Source organism: Leptopilina heterotoma, unplaced genomic scaffold (genome assembly GCF_015476425.1).
Source record: "Leptopilina heterotoma isolate Lh14 unplaced genomic scaffold, ASM1547642v1 Lhet_120, whole genome shotgun sequence".
Classification (NCBI taxonomy): Eukaryota; Metazoa; Arthropoda; class Insecta; order Hymenoptera; family Figitidae; genus Leptopilina; species Leptopilina heterotoma.
In genome coordinates this window covers 241,433-267,971 of record NW_025110838.1, presented here as the reverse complement: position 1 = coordinate 267,971, position 26,539 = coordinate 241,433, and the positions used below count along the sequence as shown (strand labels likewise).

The following is a 26,539-nucleotide window of genomic DNA, read 5'->3' as shown; positions in this document are numbered from 1 at the left end:
AATAAAGAAAAAAATTAAGAACAATATACAAAGTTATTGGAATAAATATTTAATATTGTTTTATCAATAAGTAATTAGATTCAATCATTCAATCAAACGTACTCATAACCATAAAAAACAAGGTTAAGTTTGACAGTTTAGTGCTTAAACCGTTTTAAATCGTTTAATTTTCAGTTATAAGAGTACTATTATTTAAAAAAATCGAATTATAAATTAAAGTAATTAACATACTTAAAATATCCAGGCCCAAACATCTTTTTTGTAGACTTATTTCCTGAGCGAATTTACACAACAAATTTGAATTTTTTTTTTAAATTGATTTTTTGCAGAATCTGTTTATTGCTTAAATTTTTGTGCTTTATGAAAATCATGTTGGAGATACAGGAAATGTAATGTTCAGAAGTATTCAACTTAAAAATTTTGAAGTAAAGCTTTATTCCCTACTTTTTCATACTACTTGTTCAATATGAAAATTATTCACTTGTGTTTTAAATATAATTTCTACTGAAAGTTACCAATGAATTTGCTGCAAATAAATTTTAAATTAAAGTTTAGCATTTATATTAACCAAAACAATTGTAAATCTTAAATATTTCTGTCTAAAAAGTATGTTAATCGAATTTTAAAAAATAGACATCGGTTGAGCGAATTTACCCTACATGAGCGAATTTAGCCTCACTTACGGTATAATATATTCTAATAATTTTTAGAGTGAATCAGAATATTCTTTAGGAGCAGGGAAAAATAAATTTTGTCTTGGAAATCAGGGAAAAGTCAGGGAAAAATAAAATTAAATATTGCTGGCAACCCTGTTGATTTAAATAAATTTTGTCTCTGATGTGGATAAATAAAATATGAAAATTTGAAAATTTATAAAAATTAACTGAAAATACAAGAAACTATTCTATAGATGCGAATTCAAAAGAAAGAAAAAAAAAATGCGAGGATGATTCGCGTGCTTTGTTGGTATACAATACAGGTGAAATTGTTCGTATTAATTTTCACATAAATTTTTGCCTTCTGACTCATGAAGATATGCCGTAAGAGTACAATGCACCTTCGCAATCAAAGTTATATCTAGAATTTTTCTCCTCTATCTTACGATTGCATCTTCTTTCGTGACGTGTCAAGAAGAGGGTTGACATTTAGTTCGATCGTAGTTTATCTACACTTGCCGCCTTGTGGTAGATCTGGAGGGACATAAATGCAAAGCGTGGGTAGGTGAATGTATGAAATTGGTAATCACACGTGAGACTCACCATTTCAAGACAAGCCACCGTAGCGAAATGTTTTTCTTTTCTTCCATTTTTCTTTTTCATGGAAAAATAAATAAAAAAAATATAAATTCTTCATTTTCTTTGAAAGTTATATAAAAATATTTTTTTTTCTATAGGCAGTAGAAATATTTATTTATTTATTTACTTATTTATTTTTCTTTATTTCAAGACTGACCATTGAGAGCTTGTATGAGAGGAGAAAATAATTTACTTCAGGTGACTACCAGAATGACAGATTATTACCTCGTTATTCATAATCATTTTGTTATTCCTCGAAACTCTCATTAATCTTGCATAATTTAGTTGACAGGAATCGCAGCATCCATGATGCTCCAAGGCATTTGTGACATTTATTTCGTCTTGTGAGTTTACATATTTGGTTGTGTCTCTCATTAGTTTTGTTGGAAATTTTTCTTTTTTCTTCTTCTGTTGATGATTTAACTGGGGCAGTAGTATTAAACTATAATTTTATGACGTGATTAGGACAGTTAATTTCAGTTCTATTTTAAATGTACAGGTCTATTAACTCATTCGTTTTCTATAGAGATGTGTATGTGTTCGTTTCTAATTATCATAGTTTAATGAGAAAATTATTTCATATTCTCTGGTACAATTTACTTATATAGATAATGAAGCTAAAGATAGAATTTAAAAATGGTTAGAAATAATTTATTTTGAGAATTTTCGTTTATTTTCGCTGTAAAATGCAAATTAAGTTTCTGTTAAAGAATGTCAAAAATTTTATAAAAATATATAATTTGCAATAAATCAGTTTATTTGATTTATAGTTTTTCAGTGTTTTCAGCGAAAGTTTATCAGTTTATTTACAAATATAGAAATCGGATAAAATTTTTATCTATAATTATTATTTGTATCTTACTTTCTTTAGAAATATGTTTATTTAACAAATATTACTTTTTAAATATTTTAAATATCAGGGACAAGTCAAGAACAAATGAAATCAAATTTTTATTTTACAAATATTTTTAATATAAAAATATTTATAAAAATATTTTTATTTTATACATATTTTAAAATTTTTAAAAAAATTTCCCCCCTTGAATTTTTTTGATAATTTTGCTATTAACATATTTGGTAGAATTCGCTATTGTTAAAAGATACTTTTTTACTATATAGAAAAATCCTTTTATGTAATATTACTGTAAGAAGCTTTAAACATATAATGCAATAACGAGAAGAAATTTAATTTGATCTATTTCCTCTATAAAATGAAAAATAAATAATAAATTTACCCTTGCAAAAAGAAAAAAAAATTCTATGGTAAAGTTTGAAATATTCTCTCGAAAAAAGTACTTTAGTTTAAACGTGAAGAAATGGATAATTATGAATGACGTTGATATAGAAAAAAAAACAAGCTTATTATGAGAACCTTATTAAAGCAACAATTAAGTAGCAATAAATATGAAAAGAATAATTAAGGAGGTAATGTTTCTCTAGGAGGTTCAGGTACATACCAGAAAGTGAAAGCGTAATGCTTATAATATGGAGGAGTATTTCTCACATTAATTAAAAAAAAAAATTTTTTTTTTACTATTAAATTATTAAATATTCTTTAAGAATTTTCCATTTTGATAATTGATGATTTTGATAATTTCTCAAAGTGCAATAGAAAAAAAATTTGTTTTATTTACTAGCAATTTTATTTATATTCTATAGTGTTAATTGTTAATAATTTTATGTAAAGAATTTTTTATTTTTGCACATTTTATATACCTTCTGGGTCACAGAGTATATAAATTAGAATTTATTATGAAATTTTATTGAATTTTATTTATGGGAAAGTTTTGAGGAAAAAAAATGAATGTATTTTAGTTTCTTATTGCTTTGGTTATAATTACTCATTTTTGTTTCTTTTCAAATATAAAATTTTATTTTTCATCCGATTTGTCATTCAGGTAATGTCTCGTAGACTGACCGAATTCTTTTACTTTCATTGTGAAACGTTGAACGCTAAGCTTCGAATAAAATTCGAAACTATTTCGCGGAAAGATACTTTTATATTTGCTTATAGGCAAGTAAAACCTCTCCTTCTAAAACATGGAATTGCATTGTTATGAAATTTTTTTTTCTTAATGTTTTGTAATATAATCTCTTTCTCATTATCATTACTGAAATATTTCCGATACTATTTGGGGGAAAAAATTTAAATTTCGCAGGTGGTAAAAAATTTTCTATTACGTGTTTTGAATTTTTTTTGGAATATGTAATATTGTAATGTTTATTTTTTTTGGATTTAATTTAATTTTTGATGTTCCTAAACTTCTTAAAATTCAATGGTCCACAATTTTTTAAACGTTTAAATGAACAAAATATTTTTTATTAAAAATATTTTCAAATATTAGTAATTGTGAAAAGAATTTAAAAAATTAACATTTAGGAACTTTATGATTTGGTTTTTTTATTACAAAACGCAATTTTATTGTAGTAAAATTTTAATATGAAGAAGAAATAAATAAATTTTGGTTCATTTGTTTAAATGAACCAAAATTTATTTATGTTTATTCATACACTGAAAAAAAAATTTATTTGATTCAAATAACCGATTAATTGACTATTATCAATTAAATATTTAATTGAATCAAATAATATTTATTGGAGTCAATTAAATGGTTCAATTTATATTTGCTTCAAATACTGAAATTGTTGGTTTAAATACCATTTAATTGACTGCAATAAATATTATTTTATTCAAGTAAATATTTAATTTATAATAGTCAATTAATCGTTTATTTGAATCAAATAAATTTTTTTTCAGTATAATTTTATGAACACAAAGTTCTGAACTTTGAAATGAATGGAATTTATTTATTTCTTATTCGAATTCCAATAATATTTTTACTTACAAACTTTGTAACAATTTTTTTTATTTATTTTTTGAAATAGAAAGCTTTGTAAATAAAAAATTATATTTTTTTGTGTGAAAAATATTATTTGCTTCAATTGTCGATTACAAAAATTGTAAACTTAATTAACAGAAAAATTTTTATAGAAATTTAGTGAAAGTTTAATTCGAAAATAGTAAAAAAAAGTCAGAAATTCGAAGAAAAATTTTTTTAATCATTTATTATAAACTTTGTAAATTTTTACTGTGCAAGTAAAAAAAAGTAAGAATCTTTGTCAAAAATTAATGAAAATTTAATGCAGAAATACTAAAAAGTGATAATATTTTTTTCCATTGATTATTAAACAAACATTGTAAACTTCATAATTTTTTCTTAAATTAATTAATTAGTTAATTATTAATTAATTAGAATATTGTTAAACAACTGTGATTAAGAAATAGAAATTTTTTTTTATTTTGCATTATTTTTGTAAATGAATCACAATTTTTTAAACAAAATTAAACAACTTATAAAAAATTGTTATAAAACATGAAGAAATCGATCACTCCGAGTCTTCGACTCGGAGCAATCGATATCTTCATGTTTTATAACAATTTTTAAATATTAATTGTTTAATTTAATTATTACAATAATTAAAGATGACCGAGAGATAAAATTACTTTTTTAATATTATCAGAATATTGTTACTGTAACTTCATCAAAATTATTTTCATCTTTTTAATTCAATTATTATTTTCTAGAATTTTAAATTATTTTTTATGGAAATAATTTAATTCCTGTCAAATTTTTGTGATTTGAAAATAAATGTTTGCGTAGAATTTTATTAAAAAATTTTTTTTAAATTGAATTCTTTTTGGGAAATTTTATTAAAATAGTAGATATTGAAAATCATTGAAATTAGAAAAATGCATTTTATTTTTGAAAATAATTGAAATTAGGACAATAATTTTTTTGACATTTATGAAAATAATTGAACTTTGGAGAAGAATTTTGTTATTCATAAAGATAATTGGGATTTTTACTAGAATTTTTTTTTTAATTTTGAACACAGTTGAATTTTATAAGAAGAATTTTATTTTTGTTTTTTGAAAATAATTGAATTTCTGCAATTATTTGTAATTTCTCCAAAACTGAATTTTTTTAGTGTTTTCAACAAAAATTTAAATTAGAAAATTTTTAAATTCTATTATTGGAGAAAATAGTTTTTATTAATATTATTAATATTATTTTATTATTATTTGCTAGTTTTAATTAAATTACTTTAGAAGTAGCAAAAATTAATTGAAATGCTGGGTGAAATTTTTTTTTTAATAGTTAATTGTAAACATTGTGAACTTCAGCAACTTGAAAATTTTACTAAAAATTAAAATTTTATTCAAAAAATGGTAAAAATTGACCGAAATGGGGGCAGAAGTATTTTTTCTCTTCAATATTTGATTATAAACATTACAAACTTCAACGTCGTAAAATATTTTTAGTTTTTAATAAAAAATAATTCCTTCAATTTTTAACATTAAAAATTTGTAGATCATATAATATCAGAAATAATTTTCCTGTTTGTAGACAAAAGGTGATAGTTTTTTTTTCAGATTAATTTAATTGAATGATATAAACATGTAACTAGAAGCTTCACATCCGGCATTAGATTTGCCTCTACTATCTTATAGGTTAAAGCGAGTAGTCTCACTAAGATCATAAAGATAAATATTTTAGCATAGTTTTCTTTAACAATAGTTCATTCTATTGTCACAATTTTTTATGACTAAGACGGGAGGAAAAATGATAAATATGATTTATTTTTAAATTCATATGTTTTTTTTCTCTAATTTGCTATGCAATTTCAAAATTAAATCTGTTTTTGATACATGAAAAAAAACCGATTTGTATATAAAATTTTCGTTTTTTTAATGATTAAAAAAAATAATTTTCAATGTTATAGAATATTGATCCTTTTATCTTCTTATCGTATCCTTGCAAAACATGTTATTCTGCACTTGAATCATCGCGTATTTATTCTATTTTTGTTGTAGGTGTGTAAAAATGTTTTCATTATTAATGGCCAATAATAATGAAATAATATTTCATTAACAATAATTAAGTTGTCGAAGTATGTTTTTACGTAATTATTTTAATAGTTTCATTTTTATTATTCATTATATTTCTCGAAAGAATAATATTAAATAAAATTATACATCTATTCATATCTTCAATAACATTACTATTAAAAAAATTAATTTTTTCTTTATGGGAATTTTTTTTCTTCCAGTGATGCTAATAATTATAATTTGATATTTTCCATTTGTTCTTGAATTTGCATATGATTTTTTACAATTTTGATAAGTCTTTGAGAATTGCTTTCTTTAACATTAAAATTAGGTCAAATCAATTGTTTTTAATTGTTTTAAAAAGCGTTCAATAAAAGGCTTTTAAAACTAAAATATATGTTAAATTTAATTGCTGAGATAATGGAATTGTTTTGTTGGCTCGAGTTCGAGACGTGGATAATTAGCATAAAAGGACTAAAATGATAAAGATGGTGCCAAATAACTATTAACAATTATTACCAATTTTGATAATGGTTATTGGTTTGTCTTACAATTGATAGAAATAGAATTTTTATACTAAATTTATTTATTCTAGTAATTTTCAACTGATTCAAATTTACCAAGATGAAATAAGAAATAGTACTGAGATAATTTTTAGTTGAAAATTGAATAAGGATGCTATAAATCGAAATAAGATTATATATATATCCGATGGCTCTTTTTTTTTCTTTGCTGGTATTAATCTTTCTCCTCGTGTGTCTCGGAGCTAGCAAAGTCATGAAACTTTAATGATTACTGAGTAAGTAAATTATTATTACTTATACATTCACATTTAACATGCGACGCACGAGACACTGAGTGTTGTTTATAAAAACATTTAACTCTCGAGTGCTTTTAATCGATTCTCAACAAATTTCAAGATACCTTTGATGATTTATCGATCCCTTTTTTTTTCTCCGCGCACTTCATGAAAATATAATCTAATATTTTATAGCTTTTATGTTTTACTATAGAGACAAAAAATAATAATAAATATAAAGTTCACACGTGAGAATTAATAATAATTGTATAGAGTGCAATGTGTCAAAATAAAGTATAACGGTATATTATAAACTTTTCTTGAGAAACGATACAGTGAATTTAATTGCGAGGTTAAAAAGTAGATATTATTAATTTTAAAATTTAATTGGCAGGTGTTGTTACTTGGCCGTTTCCGCCAATTCTAGATATATGTAGAGAGAGAGAGAGAGAGTCCCGCCATCACAGAGAGAGGTGTGTTAATCAAATTATCCAATTATTATATCTGATAAGATATATTCTTAATTCTTAGAATTGTTACACGTTATAATCAGAGTTCAGTGATCTGATAAAGATTTCGAAAAAGAAATTTTTTTTAATCCTTTTAATAAAAAAAAATAAAAGAAGTCGGATATGAATCTTATTATGATTGATCTGAATGATTGTTGAAAACAAAAATCTTGAATTCCTGAAATATTGAGTGCATATTATTAAAAATTGGATGTACTTTATATATATATATACAGTTTAGGATATTTAAACTTGGTTACCAATCAAAGAACTTCCATAGAATTTTTCTGGAAAGATTCTATGGAATTATTTAACATCCAATCTAGTGAATAATCTAAGGAATTTCAGTAGACTAGATTTTATATCTAGATTCTACAGACAGAGTTGCCACAGGTCAGGGAAATCAGGAAAAATAAGTCAATTTAAAAAAAAATGAATTTTGAAAAGGTTTTAAATTCAAATTTTTGTAGAATTTAAATTTTTCACAATTTTAAAATAATTCTGTAGAACTAATTTTTTTTTAAATTTCAATTTCAATTCTGATGAAATTGGTTGAATTTTTTTTTTTTTATTTCAAAAATTTTAACTCAATTCTTCGAAGGAATTCTATTATCTTGATAAATATCAAAACTCAATTATTTTCAGCAATTTTAATTAAAATCTTTGCAAAATTCAATTATTTTCAGGAATTTTAATAAAATTCTTTAAAAAATTCAATTATTTTCATAAATAACAATATTCATCAGAAGAACTCAATTATTTTCAAATGTAATAAAATTCTTTGCAAAAAATCAATTATTTTCAAAAGTAATAAAATTTTTCGTAGAAGTTCAATTATTTTCAAAAATTTAAATAAATTTCTTTGAAAAATTTCAATTATTTTCAAAAATTTTTTTCAATAGACCTTTTCATTTCAATTCGGAAGTCGCGAATGCGCCTGCGCAGCAACCATGACAGTTCACCAATTTTAAAAGTTTCGGCCCTGTTCTATTAACATGTGTTAAAACTTTACTTTTGCTCATGTTTTTATAGAGAAAAGAAAATGTGTCCGGTGCAAAATTGGTATCAAATTTAAACATAAAAACACGCAGTTAAATTTGCAATTAAAAATATCACTGCAGTGCAGAAAACAGTCAACTAAAAGAAGAAAAAAGAGTTGGTTCCAGAGTGAGGTTATGTTTACTATATATTGACATATTGTTATTCGCTGATGAAATGTGAAAAACACAATAGTTACCTCTTTCACTTTTATTTATTGTTTTTATTAACGTTGCATGTAGAAATGCAAAAAAACTAAAATAAATTATTGATATTTCAAAAATAACTTATTGATAAAATAATTAATATATGCTCCGTCCTTAATTTTTTCATTAAATTTATTCCAGTATTTGTTATAATTATTATACTCCATTTTTATGCAACATATAATAATTTAGAACACTTTTTATAATTTTTTTCATATCTGAATAATGCAATAGCTGTAAACAGGGCCGAAACTTGAAACGGAACTTCAATTCCATATAACGCATGCGCAAAGAAAATAATTGAAATGAAAAGGTCTATTCAATGATTATTTAGAATTTAAATAAAATTTCCCAAAAGAATTCAATTATTTAAAAAAAAAATTGAAAAAATTCTACGTAAACATTAAATTATTTTCATAAATAATAAAACATTCACAGAAATTCAATTATTTAAAAAAAGAATTGGTATATATTTTTTCGAAAAAAACAATAAATTAAAAGTTTTTTTTTGTAAAATTCTTGGCAATAATTCACTTATTTTCTTAAATAATGAAATTTTTTACCCAGATTCAATTATTTTCATAAATTATAAATTTCTTTTTAGGAATTTAATTATTTTCATAAATAAATAAAACTCATTCCAGGATTTCAATTGTTTTTAATACAATTTTAGTTAAATTCCTCGAAAAATATAATTATTCTTCAAAATTTTTTTTAAATTCGTTGAAAGAATTTAATTGTTTAAAAATTTGTTAATAAAATTCTTTATAAGAATTCAATATTTTAAGAAACTTTCAATTATTCAATTAAATATTTATTTTTGAATTTAAATAATCAATTTCTCGTAGAATTTTCTAATAAAATAAAAAAAAAAATTAAAAAATCAATAGAAATTTATTTAAAAATGAATTTCAATTAAAGTTTTAGATAAATAATTTTAGAAATAATTGAATTTTGAAAATAAGAATTTATCATACTTTTAATAATTACTAATTAAATACTAATTAATTTATCATAATAATTTTTTTAAAGAGTTTATTGGAAATTTTTTTGAAATTATTTCAAGTTTTCTTTTTTCTATTTAATTGAAAAATTTCCAAATAATCGTAATGTTAAAAAATTGAATTGAAAACAAATGAATTTGATAATTCTCAAAGATCTTTGTCAAAAATTATTAAAAATAGTTGATTTAAAGAAAAATTTTAGTTAAAATTGTAGAACATAATAATTGAATTGAAATGATGATCTACTATTTGAATAAAATTTCACAAAAGAATTCAATTGTTTAAAAAGAAATTTTAATAAAATTCGTCTCAAGAATTCAATTATTTTCAAAAGTAATAAAAATTCTTCTCAAAAATTCAATTATGGTCAAAAGTTTAAAAAAAACTCTTTTCAAAATTTCAATTATTTTTATAAATAATAAAATTCTCTTCAAAATTACAATTACATATCTTTATAAATAATGAAATTTTTCTCCAAAATTCAATTATTTTCAAAAATTTCAATAAAATTCTTGGCAAAATTTCAATTAATTTCAAAAACTTTTTTCAATTCAATCAAATTTTTACAGAGATTCAATTATTTTTAATACAATTTTAATATAATTTCTCAAAAATTAAAATTATTCGTCAAAAGATTTTTAATTACCTACTTAAAAATTTGTTGATAAAATTCTTTATGAGAGTTCAATTTTAAAAAACATTCAATTCTTCGATAAATTATTTATTTTTGTATTTAAATAATTGAATTCTCGTAGAATTTTCTAATAATAATTGATTCAAATATAAATTTCAGTTAAAATTTTAGATAATAATTGAATATTGAACTCTCTAAATTTGAGTTAGAAAAAATGTTTTCTAATTTGACTGACTTTTTGCTTTTGAATAAGCAGATTTTAGTAATAAATAGTCGTTTCTACTAATTTAGTAGTAAAATTTACTAATTCAAAAGCAAAAAGTCAGTGACTAATTCCAATGAGTAAACATTTTTACTAATTCAAATTTAGAGAGAAATTATTATAGCGTGAATTTTTAGAAATAATTGAATTTTGAGAAGGATTCGAATTATAATCTTTGAACGTTTGAATTTTTCATACTTTTAACAAAAAATTGTGTAGATTTAATTTTTTTGAAAAAGTTTAATTGAATTTTTTTGAAGTTATTTGATACTTTTATTGTCTAATATATATTTGATTGAATAATTTTCGAATAATCGATGAAGTTTCGTAAAATTGAATTGTAAACAATATAGATTAAAAAATTTTCAAAGAAATTTTTCAAAAATTATTAAAAATGAATGAATAATTAATTTAAAGAAAAATTTTAGTTGAAAATTCTGGAAAACAATAATTGAATTGAAGTGATGAAAGTAATTTTGAATAAGGTAGAGTAACAATATTTTTATAATATAAAATAATGATTTCATCAGTCGATCATTTTATAACAATTTTTTATAAGTTGTTTAATTTCAAAAAGGTTTGAATTTGAATCTTTTGAAGAATTTGAATTCTTATGGAAAAATTATAATGAGTAATTATTTAATTTTGTAAAATATAAATGTAGTTTTAAAAACGTGGAAAATAATTCGGTTTTTCCGTTTTTTAACCTGGAAAACCTGGAAAAGTCAGGGAATTTAAAATGAACAAAAGCGTGGCAACCCTGAATAATAATGATTAAATATTTATTTAAAAATGCAGTTATTGATATTTCCGAATAATTTTACAATTAAAAAATTCGTAAATGTATTAGAACATTTTTTTGAGTATCTAATAATCTTTAGAGTGTATCAGAATATTCTTTAGGGTCAGGGAAAAAGTCCAAATTTTGTTGGGAAATCAGGGAAAAACAAATTGAAATTCTTGTGACAACCCTATAATAGAATTTTAATTTAAGTAATTTTTAGAATTTAATAGAATTTTGTTCACTGGGCACTAGAATTTTTGTTGAGAGTTTACTAGAATTTTTGTAGAATTATTCTATAGAATATATTTTAGAACTTCTAAATAGAATTTTTCCAACTGTGAATTGTATTATTTTTAACACGCATGAGAGAACAAAAAAACGTGATGGTGTAAGGAATTTTTTTTTTCCACTCGCAAGAAAGTCGCTGCAAACATCCAAATAGATTTATACCGATCTACTTTTATTTATCGCTGAGGTAACTATTCACATAATCAGTCTACTATTATTTTTCAATGGCTAATCAGTGTCTAGGAAAATTGGCATACCGTCGTTCAACGTCCATCCAAGTTGACTATAACTCTTTGTGAGATGACTGCGCAGCATACTATGTGCATATACACAAAGCGTATCCTCTTTATGTCGAGCTTATTAACTCTTCAGCGAAAGTCACTATTTTCCTTATGCTTCTTATTGATTTTAGCGAAATAATATATTTAAACAGGTTCTCTTTTTAAGTACCATTTTCCCTTAATTTATTATTAAATAATGTTCCATAAAAAATTGCAAGTCGGAAAGAAGGAGAGAAAAATTCTAATTGTTGAATAATTTGCCATAATTTCACACTGAGATATTATACTAATTATATAAGCATAAGTGTTAATACTTGCACAAATCATATTTTATTGATATTTATAAAGTTCTCGGCGCATTTTATAATTTTATATATATTATGCAAATTATATTTCCTTCCTTAAATTTATTCCATATAAACTTTTCTACTATAAAGAACGGTAAAAATTTAGAAAAATGTGAAAAAAACTTTTTTTAAATATTAATTTTCTCTAAAATTATAAATTACAAGGTGTAGGAATTTTTTTATATTCTCACTTATAGAGAGTAATGGGTATTTTTGTAAATATATTTGAAAAGCAGTAGTTAGTGCGTTTGTTAATTTTTTCCTCCGTTTCTTTTTAATGTTCTGGTTTTAGTCAAGTATTTAATAACAAACAACTTTCTATTAATAATCTTATTTTATCAAACTTTGTTTAATACTTTTTTTTTGATATCTTTTCTTTCAATATCTTGTTCTGGTATATTAATATAGTTACACCACCACCAGGAAATGACAAATTTACCTTCCTGTTAAGAATATTAAAAGTATTTTAAATATATATGTGTATATTTCATTATGTAAGTTAGTAAAAAGACGGGGAGTTGATATACTGAATTTGTATCTAGTAGCGTGTCATTATAATTAATGCGCTTCAAAATAAAATATATATAATTGTGGTGTGTTTGTGATGTGACAATTTTCTTTATTCACAGTATATATGTATACTGTGGAGCTCTCTGATGAATGCATCGAGGAAGAGTTGAATTAAAAAAAAAAAAAGAAAAATATGATTTTTATCGCTTCTCGTTTTTTCCGGTAGTATCTTATCACGTGTTAGGTGTAAATTTTCTAAAAAAAAATAATTTTTTTCCAAACGACCGATGACGTTGTGTGTATGGTTCCTAGTTTCACTATATGTATGTAAAATAAGTAGTGCGTGAACTCCGCTATGAATTCTAAAAATGAGTCACTAATGAAGATGTGAATATATATATGTGAATTGTAAAGTTCATTTTTTAATTTATTTTAATAGATTCATTGGGGGAGAATATTTCAAAGTTAATTGGGTAAAGACAAAGTTTACAAGTATTTATCAAATCAGGCCTCGGACTGAATTTAAAATTATAAAATAGCATCAAAAGTTTGATAAAATGTTCGTAAGTGTTGCAAATTATTTATTTACAATTTTTTATTTAAATAAAAAGGGTTATAAATGTTCACTAAAAATACAATGTAAATTATTCTCACAATAACATTTTTTGCATTTTAGAAAATACAAAAAATGTTATTGTGAGAATATTTAAAACTTTTTTTATAATTAAGGGGTTATATACAGTCAGGCGGTCGGAAAAATGCAGTTTTTCGGGATTTTTTTTCTTTAAGGAATATTTATTTATTAAAGCGAAAGTTTTCCTATAATGTTTTACATCTTTTAAAGTTTAAAAAAAACGCTTAATATATTAATTATAAAAAAGTTTTTGAGGGATTAAAATGGTGGTTTAATTTCTCCACTTGCGAACGCCAAGGTCACCACCAGATGTCAGTAAAAATTTCAAGAAGGAAGTGAACTGCCATCTATCAGTGACCTTGGCGTTCGCAGGTGGAGATAATTTTATAAAGTTTGATAATTAATATAAACGGGTTTTAATTTTTAATTTACGTTCCTTTTCGATATTCTTATTCTCTTCAATTTTTTTAGTCTAAGAATTAATTTCTTTACTAAATAAATTGATATTTAAAATCTCGGTTTAAGAAATAGGATCATTAGTGTGCTTTTGTAATTAAATGTCATTTTCATACTTTTATCTCAAGTCTTTTAGAGCAAAAATCCAAATTTTGTTTTAAAAAAAAGAAGTTATCATTGATTAAAATAAATTCTAAAAATTTTGATTTAAATATTTTTTAAATTTATTTTTGAAATAGATTTTTCTTACATTCTTATGAATTCTAAAAATAGCAATAACAGAGTTGCCACAGGTCAGGAAAATAGGGAAAGTCTGGGAATTTTATTCACAGTAGTGGAAAAGTATCCAATTTCCAGAAATGCTATAAAAAATTCAGGTTTTGAGAGTTCTTGAAAAATATTTAAAGCCTTATATTGTCCTTGATTTCCTCTTCACCTTAAAAACTTTAAAATAAATCATGAAGAGTTACAAATGCAATTCCTGTAGAAAACATTGAATTTTCGTATTTAAATAATTGAAATTCTGTATTAATTTTTTGAAATTAAATAAAAATAATTAATAAAGATAAGATTTTTATTTTAAAATTCTATAAAATAATCGAATATTAGAAGGTAATATGGAAGAAATTTTAAGAAATAATTAAACTTTAAAAGGTTGAAAATTGAAATTTTTACAAATTCTGAAAAACTTAATTTATTGAAAACTTTAAATAATAATTTTTTTTTAAATGCAGATAAATTTTTGAATGTACATTTAATTGAAAATTTTTTGATTTACCGGAATTTCGTAAAAATGGATTGAAAACAATTGAATTTTAAACTTATCTAAGAGAATTTTGTTGAAAAATTGAATTATCAAAACAATTTCTGACAATTATTCAAAATAATTGATTTAGAAACGAATTTCAGTAAAAAATTCTGGAAAAGAATTGAACTTTGGAAGAGCTTGAGTAATAATACTTAGAAATAATTCAATTTCAGGTTCTAAAAGAAAATTTTCCAAAATTTAAATTGCCGTATAAAATAAATTTTAATATAAAAAATAAATAAATAATATTCAAATAGTTATTCCAACAAAATTATTAAACTTTAAATAATTTTAGTACAAAATTTTTATACGTAATTAATTTTAAGAAATAATTCATATTGTTTGAAATTCAAAGTTTTTTCAAAATTTTGTCTATATAAATAAATTTGATAATATTTTAATATTTATTTTAAAAAATTGATAAATTTTTGGAAAATTTTCGATTTAATAAAAATATTTTATTAGTTTAAGAAAATAGTTCAATTTTAGATGAATTACATTTTTAATGTTTAGAAATAATTAAATTACAAAAAATTTGAAATTGAAATTTAAAAATAATTTTATTCCTCTGAATAAATAAATAACAATTATTATTTAAAAAATTAAAGAACAAAATTATTGAATTTAGAAGTACTGAAAAAATTTGGTTTCTTACAAATTTTAATTAAAATTTTATGATAATTGATTTCTCAAAAATAATGAATTGGAGAATTTTCAAACAATTTTAAATATCAAATGTTTTTCATGTAAATTTTACATTTTAAAGAATTGATAAAGAATATAAAAAAAACATGCAAAAATTATTTGAATAGAATTTAATTTTACAAAACCTTAGAATTGAATTCATTATTTTGGGATAGGGGAAAAAGTTAAAAAATCTTTTGGAAATCAGACAAATTCATAATTACAATTTAGAACCAGATTTAGAATTTAGAACTAGAATTCAAATGAGTCTTTAAAATTCTACAAGGTATTTTTTCTTCGCAACATAATTTTTCATTTTCAAGACTTATTGCTTGAAATAAGTTATGCTTTGATAACTACATAAAACTACATGTGACATTTGACGACCATAGTGACTTGTGACATTTGATTTGTTTTGTATTCTTTAAAGCTTTCTGGTAACATTAAAGCATTTTTCCATAAAGGGAAAGTTCAATTCGGTTCATTTAATATATGCAACAGACATTGTCACGCCCCGAGGCGAATTATCATTTTGCTTCAAGTGCAGGAGAAACTATAAGTACAAAATAACCTATAATTTAAAGAAAACAGAATAGAAATATGCTCTCTATCGCGACAATTTTATTCGATTTTATAAAATATGGTCCACCCCGAGTTAATTTTACGCAATATGCAATTTTCTTAGTTTATAAATATTAGAAAAATTTTCAAAGAAAAAAGAGATTTACTAGAAAATAGAAATACGTTTTTCTCTAAATATTTTTTTTAAATTCACGTTACATAAAATATGTAGATTTTTTTTATGTAAGATTAATTCTCACGTTAACTAATAGATCACGATATAGATGAATCATTAATACACTTTGTTACGTAAAAAAGTTACTTTTTTTTACTCTCAGAGAAACTTTCGAAAGAAATTTCAAACAGAGTTGTGTGATATCATCTTGAAAAATTTATTTCTTTGTGAAATAGTAACAAATCCGTTGAACCGTAATTTGATTATAAAAGAATGCCTCTTGGCTCATGGCAAAGTTGATTTTAAAAATTATTCTTTTATAAAATGCATTTGTAAAAAATTTAATGAAGTGTGAAAAATTCTCGTGTGTATATTGCGTGGAAAATTTTTAGAGAAGAAAAACGAATTTCTAAACTTAAATTTAAGGAAAAAGGTCTCTCTAAATCTGAATTAATTAAAAATGACTTAAAAATAATTTTAAAAAATCTTGACTGACTCTTTACTTAGTAAATATTAGGAATAAAATTATTAATTATAAATAGAAAATAACAAATTTTTTTGTAAAGTATAATTAGTTATTTTTAACTAATTGAAATTTAGACTGTAGTAGAGGAGAATATTTGGTTCAAATATTTTTTTCAAATTTAGAGTAAAGAGAAAAAAAAAATGATGCAATATTTATGGAATATTATATTTTTATTTTTTATAAAATATGATTGGTTCTGATATTTCGAGAATATTTTTTTTTTGAAGGTTAAAGTGTTAATTGTGTGTGCAATTATGCAAATAAAAAACGTGACTCTTGATTTACCGAGAATGATCCTTCCGTCATGCATAAGCATGATGGTATAAAATACATGAATCCAGAATCCTTTATATTTACGCTAAAGACAGTTTAAACAGAGTGTAGATAATTTCGGTGGCATTTTATACTAAGACGATCAATGAGCTGATAAATGTAAATTATCCAGTTTGTTTTAAGATAAAATGACGATGAAAATAATTACCTCTTGTAAATGTAAGCTAAAAGGAAAAAAAGAAAAAAATTACTGTCGACTGTCTGTCATATTTATTAAATCAGGGAAAATAATTTCTATTGAAATTGTATTTTTCCGCATTCATCATTATACTCTTTGAAAATTGTTATTAATAATAGTGTATTAGCTTATAAACGTAGGAATAATAACTTTTAATTAATAATATAAGCAAATTTTATTTTTTTTTATTTTTAAACTAAAAAAATTTATTTGATTCAACATAAAATAAAATTCAATGTTTGTGTAAAGAAAAAAATTTAAATTTGTCTAAAGAAAAAAATTATTTGTATCAAGTAAAAATTTATTTAAAAAATAAAAATTATTTGATTCAAATAAATATTTATTTTAATAAAGAAAAATTATTTGAATCTAGTAAATTTTAATTTTAATAACGAAAAATTATTTGAATCAATTAAATGTTTATTTTTAACAGTTAAATTACTGAATATTTGATTCAAATAATTTTTCAGTTAATTAACATTTTATTGATTTAAAATAAATTATGATTGATTTAAATTTAATTTTTATTGATTTAAAATTACACTGAAAAAATTTACTTTATTCAAATTAACTATTACATGTCCCATTATCAAATAAATATTTACTTGAAACAAATATTTTTTATTCAAGTCAATTAAATTTTGCTTCAATTTTACAGAAATTATTGATTTAAATACAATTTATATGAATTAAATAAAAATTGCATTATTCAAGTAAACATTCATTTGATAATGGACAAGTAATCAGTTATTTGAATTAAACAAATTTTTTTTTTATTGTAATTGTCAATAGATTTTTATTTTAATTTTTAATACATTAAAATAAATTTTTAATGATTTGAAATAAATTTTTATTAACTTAAAATTAGTTTTTAATTGTTTAAAATAAATTTTTATGGATTTAGAATGATTTTTTAATGCTTTGAAATAAATTTTTAATGATTTGAAATTAATTTTTATTTACTTGAAAATAAAGTGCAGTAAAATATTCTAAAATGAATGTCAAGTATTTATATTCTCAATTTTATAATTTTTTACCCATATAAATATTTTTTATTTTAAAAATACTAATTCACAATAATTATTGTTTCTCAGTTTTTATGTAATATATTTTTTAAACTTAAAAAGTAATTATTCTCAAGTTATTTGTGACGCAAGTGCAATAACTTTTAAATTATTTCCCGTCTTATAAACCGTTTCATATAAATATATACATATATATATATACATATCCCTCTCTTCTTGGCGTAAAATGAAATTCTCCAAAATAAAGAAAAATCGCATGAAAAAATCTTTGATTCGGTGAAAGCAATATAGATGGCTATTAACCCAGTTTTGGTTAACGCCCTGTGGTTCTTCAGAAAGTATCATGTTTTTATCTTGTTAAATGTCATGATGCAAAAAATATCGTTTCTGAAGAACTTTCGTTTTTTTTCCCTCTTTTTTCATATATATTTTTTTGTTTCTCTTTTTTTTCTCTTTTTAAGTATTTTTTTTGTTTCTTAATTTTTTAGCGTAATGCAAAAATTGATTGGAAATCGGTATCATTTAACACATATGCAGTTAATTTTTTTCCGAAAGCTTTTAATGAATGTTTCTTGTGCAGCGCGGCGAAAGATTTGAATCTTAATTGAATAAAAACATTAATTCATTAAGAATAAAATTAACAATCGTGTTTATTATATATATCGTCTATAAAGTGAGGCGCGAGAGAGAATTTTTAATTATTTCTGTTCTCTCGATAAATTATGGTGAAAAAGATGTTAATGGAAGGAAACATAATGGATAATGATGTAGTGGAATTGATGTAATTTATATTGTAAATCTTTGTTTTAATTTTTCGGAAAATTTCTATTTTCGAAAATTTTGAATTTTTTCCTATGTAATTTACTTAATTGGGGTGAATTAGCTTAGTTCGGTTTAGCTCGAATTAGCTCTTCTGTTCGGTTTATACAAATGGTTTTTCTTTTTAGATAAACAAATGCGCAGATTTTGCCAATCATTTTTTCTTAATGAATATTTTTAGAAGTTAGAAATTTCTTCTTACAAAGTGTTCCGCTTGAAAGAGCCTCATGATTAATATATGACTTAACAAAACGAGTTTTTAATAATTTTATAGTCTTGGTTAATGGTGACGATGGGTGCTTACAATTAGAAGTTACTTTGATGATTGAAAATTTCTCCTTGGTTCAAAATTTACAGTCTTTGAGTTCAAGTTCAACAGTGCTGAATCGTTAAAATACGTTAGTTTGTTGCGCTGGGGAAAAAAGACTCTTTTTTTTGCCATTTTTATGGCATGTTCATATATTTATAGGTTCTAAATATTGTTTATTGAATTACAATTCCCTGTAGTTTATAAAGGACAAATTTTTTTCATTTTCGTTTTGTAAATTAGATTTTATATGTAGGGAAAATGATGACAAGATACGGTGTTTTCCAAATCTGTTGCAAAGAGTTGCAAGCAGGAAGTCCCGATTTATTACGTAAACTAATGACTTCCCTTGAAATTATCAAAGAGTCGCAGAAACGAGACGTACATGTAATGCATTAGTGCGCGAAAGCGATTGCGTGATAATTTATTGACAATTTGACAATTTTCTCCAAGTGGCCTAAATATATTTCTTCTGCTTGATATCATCAATAAAATAATTATTGGCTTTTCTTTTTCTTTTGTAAGCATGGTATTTTAATGTAGAACAAATTTTAATGATTAATAGTGATTTTAGAGATTACAAATGTTAAAGATTAAGAAAGATTTTAATGATTAAGAAGTGTTATTAATTAATAATACTTTTGATGATTAATTAATGTTAGCGACTAACAAATTTTGGTGATAAACAATGCTTTTAATGATTAATGAATGGTAGTGATTAACAATACTTTTGATGCTTCATAAATGTTAGCGACTAACAAATGTTGGTGATAAACAATGCTTTTAATGATTAATGAATGTTAATGATTAATGTTAATGATTAGCAAACATCTTAACTCCTTCACAGTCGAGTGAAAATAAAGTTTTTGTGCCATAAGTGTTCAAAAAAAATTTTTTTTTTAAAAATCATGATATTGTCATATTATATGTTTTTGAGGTCACTGATTCAAAATCCGTGGTCGAAAAGCCAAAATTCAAAATGGCGGCTTCAAAATATCCACCAAAAAAAATTAAAAAGTTAACGAATTCGTTAACTTAAAAATTTTTTTTAGCTTTTTTAAAGCAGCCATTTTAAATTTTGAATTTTTGACCACGGATTTGGAATCAGCGACCTAGAAAACCCCCGAGTAGGCATTTTAAGGTATTTTTAGACAGATTCGTTAACTTAAAAATTTTTTTTGGGCGCCATTTTGAAGCCGCCATTTTGAATTTTGAATTTTCGACAACGGATTTGGATTCAGCGACCCCGAAAACCCCCGAGTAAGGATTTTTAGCCATATTCGTTAACTTTTAAATGTCTTTTTTTTCGATGGCCCTATAGAGCCCATGGACATACAGGGCACGACATTTTTATGGCTCTATAGAGCCCACTGACAGTGAAGGGGTTAATGATTAACGAATGTTAATGATTAGCAAACATCTTAATGATTAAGGAATGTTAATGATTAGTAAACATTTTAATGATTAACGAATGTTAATGATTAGCAAACTTCATAATGATTAACGAATGTTAATGATTAGCAAACATCTTAATGATTAATGAATGTTAATGAATTGTTATAGCAGAAGAAATTACAAATTGAAAGGAAAATTGTGAAACTAGAGGAAAACAAAAATTTTTATTTTATGTGTAATTATATTGTGAAACCGTTGAGAGGAGAATGGGTTTTTTTTCCTCTCAAATAGTAAAAATCGGATCTTCCGACAGATTGAACAAGAAAGTCATTGAGATAAGAAAAGTTAAATTATCCCTTGATTTTTCTCCTGTCAAAAACTGATATTGTATAAAGCTGGGATGGAAAAAAAGGCATCTGGAACTCTTCGATAAACTTCCTACTATGTCACAGTACTCATTGGACCGTGAATTATTCTCTGAGCATGACGCTTAGAAAAAGAAGGAGGAAAAAAAAATGATTTCGAACTTATGCAACGGAGTCGATTGTCTGCAGGAGGTAAACCTAAATAAACGAAATCGCTATCGTTTCACGATACACCGTACGATCAACGGTTCTGACATTCCTGGATGGGTGAATCAGTGTTGCCCATCGTCGACATCGTCGTTCACCATTTACCAGTCCGATGGCCACGCATTTGCCCGGTCAAGGCCTTTTCTTTTCTTTCTTCTCTTTTTCTTCTGTCTCTCTCTCTCTCTCTTGGTTTCAAGTGCCACCACTTCCTTCTATATCGGAAAGAGTCTTTTGCCCGTTTAATTATTCATCTTTAGGAAGCTTTCGCACCTCCTTTGGAAGCCTCTGGGCGTGGGTCGTTAAGTATAGATTACGTCGCTTTTAACGTAACTTCCGTTTGATTTCGAGTGGTATACATGTATAATACAGTTTACTATCGTGTCAACCATTTACGGAAGTAAGGTCGTGTGTATTTTTTATAATTCGCGATAAGATAATCTTTTCATTACAATAGAAGTTGGTTTTTTCTTCATTTAAAGGAAACGATGTTTATTTTTAGTTTTTGTTCTAGTTTGTTATCCTTTTTTATTTGTACTTTTTTCTGTATTTATTTTTGTATATTTTTCTGTGTTTGTTTCTGGTATTCCTCCGAATACAAAATAATGTCATGATAAATCTGGAAATTATCCAATTGTCAAGGAATTTCATTTTGTTTTATATAGAAGCATGAAAATCTGATGGAAATTATGATCAGATAACTGATTTCTTATTTAATAGAATTTGTTTTTTTGTCGATCATTTTTATAGCTGATTATTTGGTTCACTAAATTTTTATTTAGAACTATTTCCGCTAAACAGAATTTATAATTAACAGAAAATCTATTGAAAAGAATTTATAATTGTCTGAAATTCTATTTAACAGAATTTAGAGGCCTCGAACTCACACGACTATTGATTCTTCTTGACAATTTAGTGAAGAAATTAGTTAAATTTTTTAATATATAATTAATTGATTATTAAAAATAATGGATTTATATGTAGAAGAATTTTAGTTAAAAACACTAAAACAAATTGAATTTTGAAGCAATTACAAATGATTGCAGAAATTTAATTATTTTTAAAAGTAATAAAATTCTTATCAAGAAATTCAATTATTTTCAAAATTTTAATAAAATTCTTGGCAAAATTTTAATTATTTTCAAAAACTTTCTTCAATTTAATGGTTTTTAATATCTACTACTTTAATAAAAATTCTTAAAAGAATTCAATTAGTTAAAAAAAAATTTAATAAAATTCTAGGCAAACATTTAATTATTTTCATAAATAATAATGAAAATTTCACAGGAAATTCAATTACTTACAAAGTATTTTTATATATTATTCAATTATTTTCATAAATAATAAGATTTTTTATGGGGATTCAATTATTTTCATTAATAATAACATTTTTTACAGAGATTCAATTATTTTCATAAATAATAAAATTCAATGCTGAATTTCAATTATTTTTAATACAATTTTAATGAAATTCTTCGACAAATATAATTATTCTTAAAAATTTTATTAAAACTTATCAAAGAAATTCAAATACTTTAAACACCTTTGCTACAGTTTATTTACAATTTATGATTTTCAATACATTTATAATTAAATTTCTTTAAAGAATTAAATTATTAAAAAAATTTTTTTTTAAAGTCTTTGCGTGACAATTCAATTTTTTTCAAAATAATTTTCATAAAATTCCTCGCAAAAATCCAATTATGTTTAAAAATTTACAAAAATTTTCGTCAAAATTACACTTATCTTTATAAAAAATAAAATTTTTCTCCGAAATCCAATTATTTTCAAAATTTTAAATAAAATTCTTGGCAGAATTTCAATTATTTTTAATATAATTTTCATCAAATTTCTCGAAAAATGCAATTATTCTTAAAAATTTTATTAAAATTTGTCAAGAGAATTCAATTGTTTAAAAATTTGTTGATAAAATTCTTTATGAAAATTTAATTGTTTAATAAAATATTTATTTTTATAGTTAAATAGTTGAAGTTCTCGTAGAATTTTCTAATAAATATTGATTTAAAAATGAATTTCAAATTAAAATCTTTAAATATTTGAACTTTTCATACTTTTAATTAAGAATTCTGTAGAATTAATTTTTCTCAATAAGTTTAATTGATTTTTTTTAATTATTTGAAGTTTTTAATATCTAACATATTTATTTGAGGAATGTCAGAATAATCGAAATTTCGTAAAATAAATTGTAAACAAAAGAATTTGACATTTTACAAAGAACTTTTTCAAAAATTATTAAAGAAATAATATTTTTTTAACCTTCGGAGAACACACCTCTTTTTTAGATCATTTTTCAATGCTCAACCAATTTTGTACTGTTCATCTGATTATCCTAAGAATTTTTAAAAAATATAGTCTAAACTCTGTAAAATAAGTCTGTGTACTTTATAATCCTTATAAAAAATATTAAACAATAGATAAAAAGCTTTTCGCAAAAAATCGTGGGGTCAAAATAACCCCATGTGTTCTCCGAGGGTTAATAAAAAAAAAAAAAAAAAAAAAATATTAAAAATAATATTTTTTTTCAAAAAGTATTAAAGAAAAATTGACTGAAAGAAGAATTTTAGTTGAAATTGTTTTAAATTCCGTTTTTTAATCTAGAAAACCTGGAAAAGTCAGGAAATTTGAAAAGATCAAAAGCGTGGCAACCTTGTTTAGCAAAGGAGAAATTTGTAGAAACACTGAAAATTGAAGATTTAGGTCCATTTCTTCGATTTAGAAATTGCAGAAAGTCGTTAAACTTTAATATATCTAGTGAAATTGAATTTCTTTTCATGATATCGAATTGACAAAATTTATTATGTATCTATCTAGCTTTTCATTCCGTAACGGAAAACCGATTGCATTTAGAATGCAGACTCATATTTTCTAATCAGATTGTATCAGGGATTAAGGGGAATTTCATCTAAATGCATATTTTATTATTATTAGAGTATATATTCTTTATTATCCTTGCTTGATTACTGATTCTAATCAAGAAATCTAAATTACATGATGTTTAATTAAAATGCTTGATTTGCGTGAAGATTTTTTTTGTCGATTGAGAATTTTAATTATAGTACACTCTTGGAGTGTTAATTGACTCTCTCAAGGGTCTTAATTAACAGAGTCTATTTGATATTAGAGAGTTTTAAAGTATTTCTTTAAATAAAAGAAATTTTTTTTTTCTATACTGTTTATTTATTTTATATTCCTTGGAGGATAGGTAATTTTTTTCAATTTTTTGATTATATATTAGAAAACTTTCTGGAAGAGTGAGTCTCCTTGGTGAGTCGTTGACTTTGAAAGGAAATGACGCGGGGAAATTGTATCAAGTGACATCCACAAAAGGTATAAAGATTCCGCGATCAGTAATCTCAGCTGTTCAGTGGTTGCTGTTTGAATGTAGAAAGAGAGAGAGAGAGAGAGAGAGAGACTATCTTGATTTCTCACCTAGTCGAAGTAATTGGATCGCGCGTCGGTGAAAAGAATACTAGAACGGCCGCAGCCGCTGCCGCGTCGGTCTGATATCGCGCAAGGAGGAATAATTCACTCGCGTCAAGGGAAAGTCGAAAAAAGTCGTTCTTGTATATAGAAAAGCGGCGCTGGAGCGTGTCAGCCAGGCATCGAAGGTGCTCGCTTATAGTCTAGGCAAGTTAAGGCCGCTTTCACACTTACCCGACAACCACTTCAATTGAACACCTGACTGCCAACTATTTTGTAAGACCAATCTCATCGAAAAATTGATCAAGTGGCAAATCCTCCTTTCCTTTTCTGCAACTTTTGCTTTTGTTATTTTTATCCTTTTTTTTACTCTACATTTTGTTTCTTATTATTTATTACGAACTGTGGAGGCAGATTGCATCAATCAGGAAATTGGCGGATATTTTTCTATTTTACATTTGTCTTTTTTCTTTTTAAAACACTTGCTACAAATCAGGGAAAAGTCAACGAATTTTATTAAAAGTACTGAAAAATATTCAAATTCTACCAATAATTTATTTTAAGTAACTTAATTCTTGGAGAACTGTCATAAAATTATTGCTTCTAAATTATATACCTAATGAATTAAATTGATTTAAATTAAAATTATTTATTTCAAAACTAATTGAATTTTATGCACTGAAAAAAATTTATTTAATTCAAATAACCGTTTACTTGTCAATTATCAATTAAATATTTGATTTAATCAAATAATATTTTTTGGAATCAATTAAATGGTATTTCTCTCCAATACTGAAATTATTAGTTCAACAATCATTTAATTGTGTCCAATAAATATTATTTGATTCAAATAAATATTTAATTGATAATTGTCAAGTAATCGGTTATTTGAATAAAATGCATTTTTTTCAATGTAAGTGTTATGTTTACAATTTCCACAAATAAATTAACTTCAAAAGCTTTCAATTTGAAATTTTATAAATTTTCAATTTTGAAAGAATTTAATTACAATTTTAAAGACCTTGATTTTTTTCAAAATTTATAATAATTATAATTCTTCTGAAATATGTTCAATTTTTTAATTCAATTAATTATTAAAAATAATGGATTTGTAGAAGAATTTTATTTAAAAATTCTAATAAAAATTGAATTTTGGAGAAATTGGAAATAATTGAAATTTTTAGAAAAAATTGAATTTTGGAGAAATTAGAAATAATTGAAATTTTTAGAAATAATTGAATTTTGAAAAGGTTTTACATTTAAATATTTCTACAATCTAAATTTTTCATAATTTTAAATAATAATTCTGTGGAAATTTTTTTTTTTTTTGAAAAAATTTAATTTCAATTTTAATGAAATCAGTTGAATTTTTTAATATAGATATTTAATATTATTTCAAAAATATTAACGCAATTCTTCGAAAGATTTCAATTACATATCTTGATAAATATCAAAACTCTTTCCAAAAACTCAATTATTTTCAGGAATTTTAATAAAATTCTTTGCAAAATTTAATTATTTTCAAAATTAATAAAATTCTTGGCAAAAATTCAATTATTTTCAAAAATTTGAATAAAATTTTTGGCAAAATTTCAATTTTTTTAATTCAATGATTATCTACTATTTAAAAAAAGTTTCGCAAAATACTTGAATTGTTGAATTATGTTAAAAAAATTTTGATAAATTCTACTCAAACATTCAATTATTTTTATAAATAACAATATTCATTAGAAGAATTCAATTATTTTTAAGAGGAATAAAATTCTTTGCAAAAATTCAA

At 23.3% G+C, this 26,539-nt stretch overlaps 1 protein-coding gene across 10 annotated transcripts in view; it reads left to right on the top strand.

Moving 5' to 3' along the window:
• Positions 1-26,539, top strand: part of LOC122509963 — a 253,775-nt gene that overhangs the window by 53,487 nt on the left and 173,749 nt on the right. The window contains exon 1 of one of the 10 annotated variants that reach the window (XM_043624357.1): positions 24,705-24,947. The exons of the other annotated variants lie outside the window; for them this stretch is intronic. The gene's annotated coding sequence lies outside the window, so the exon portion shown is untranslated. Of the gene's footprint in view, positions 1-24,704; positions 24,948-26,539 lie in introns of those variants that run through there. 10 annotated transcript variants of the gene reach the window in all.